Source organism: Lactuca virosa, chromosome 8, assembly GCF_052849685.1.
Source record: "Lactuca virosa cultivar CGN04683 chromosome 8, Lactuca_virosa_CGN04683_v6, whole genome shotgun sequence".
NCBI classification, from domain to species: domain Eukaryota; kingdom Viridiplantae; phylum Streptophyta; class Magnoliopsida; order Asterales; family Asteraceae; genus Lactuca; species Lactuca virosa.
In genome coordinates, this window is record NC_136433.1 from 363,699,050 (window position 1) to 363,700,799 (window position 1,750).

The following is a 1,750-nucleotide window of genomic DNA, read 5'->3' on the forward strand; positions in this document are numbered from 1 at the left end:
TTATAGAAACCGTGAGCGTTTTGTCTATACTTCTCATCTTTTTTCTTCTTATACTCTTCATATGACAACCATTCCTTTTTGGGCTTCCTCCAATATTCATCATATTTGTCACCACTAGAGTAGAAAACTTGTGCTTTTCGATTATCGTTCTCATCTAAGTCACAATACTTTGTCAAATGAGGTCCACTACAATTATCCCAACCAAATATTAATGCATGGATTGATTGATCCATCTTTGTCATCCTCCAATCCATATTATCTAACTTTGCCAAAACTGTGGCTATGTTCTCGTTCCCTCCATCTCCTTTACATCTAGTAACATCCTCTCGTGGGTTGTGGTACTCATGTGAGTGCTTCGCAAACTCTTCAATCATTGGTCCTTGCGAGTCAATAAGTTTTCTAGTCGTGACATTCACTTTATCATAGAAAATGGAAACTTGTTGTTGGACATTGAGATCATGTTGATGACAACTTCTAAGAAAGCCCTTGTACCTCTCCCATGCTTCATATAAGGACCCTCCAACCTCATGTTGAAAATTAGAAATATTTTTCTTGAGCTTTGAGATCTTCGAAGGTGGAATAAATTGCTCAATGGACCCCGGCGCAAGTGACTTAAACCAAACCTTGGCTTCACCGGTAAATGTCACCGGAAGCATCATAAGTAACACAAATTCTCTCGGCATATTAGTAACATTGAAGTAGTTTGCAATGTCCTTGACTTCATCGATTTGCTTGAAAGTATCTTCATACTCTTTCCCGATGATAGGCATGCCCATGAGCATCGATAGAATATGTCCTTTAAGCTCAAAACTCCTTTCAGCTAGTATCTCGGGTGGAACAAGACCTAGTCCATGTTCTTCACATATCCTCTTCTTGTAATCTCCCATCGCCATTCTCGTGATATCCGCCATCTTTTCAACTTCGCTCTTTCTCTCTTCCTCGTCTGAACTTTCTTCGGTAGATGTTTCTGGTTCGTATCCAATTCCCTTCTTATTAGGAGTCCTCTCGAAACTTTCAAATCCTTTTTCATATTGAAAATTGCTTGTTGACTCATTGGATTTCTTGTTCTTCTTTTTGTCAAAAGCTAATTCTGGATCTTGAAGTGGTGGAACTATTGGAGTTTTAGATCCTCGGGTCATAAATTACTATAATAAAAACAAAACAACACAAAAACGCGTAAAAGGAATAAAAATCACTAAACTAAAAATTAACTAAGACGAGACCATGATGTGGTGGATATGACCACGACATGGTTGTTGTTCAGAAGGAAAAACAAATGCAGAAAAATAATCTTTTTGTGGATTTTCACCACAAAAAGGATCGTATAACTAAAAGTAATAACTATAAATCAAATAAGTTGTTCCTCGACAATGACGCCAAAAACTTGATGTGCACAAATATAACTATCATTCTTAAATTTATAACTTAAAACGTTTACTAACTACGCACTTATAGATAGTGTACCTAGTCAGATTATAGTATAGCTCGGGTACATTGGGTGTCGAACACACGGAATACAATTCAATTAAATAAAATAACTACTTCTAATTAAACTAAGTAACAAACTTTGATTGGGGGATTTTTACTGATTTTGCAAGATCAGAAGAACTTAATATCACCTAACAAGTAAGCAAGCAAAGAAAACAAATTAATTTCAAGAATTAAAAGAATACTTCTGCCTAGATTCGATTTCACCTTCTCTTATGGTTGATTTCTAATGGATGGATTATATTGATTACCAATTTGTTAC

General features: G+C 35.8%; 1 non-coding gene across 1 annotated transcript; it reads left to right on the plus strand.

The window, feature by feature from the left end:
• Positions 1–453: 453 nt before the first annotated feature.
• Positions 454–560, plus strand: LOC145135204 (small nucleolar RNA R71). Its single transcript, XR_013719665.1, has one exon. It is a non-coding gene; the product is annotated as a small nucleolar RNA R71 (small nucleolar RNA).
• The last annotated feature ends 1,190 nt before the right edge of the window (positions 561–1,750 follow it).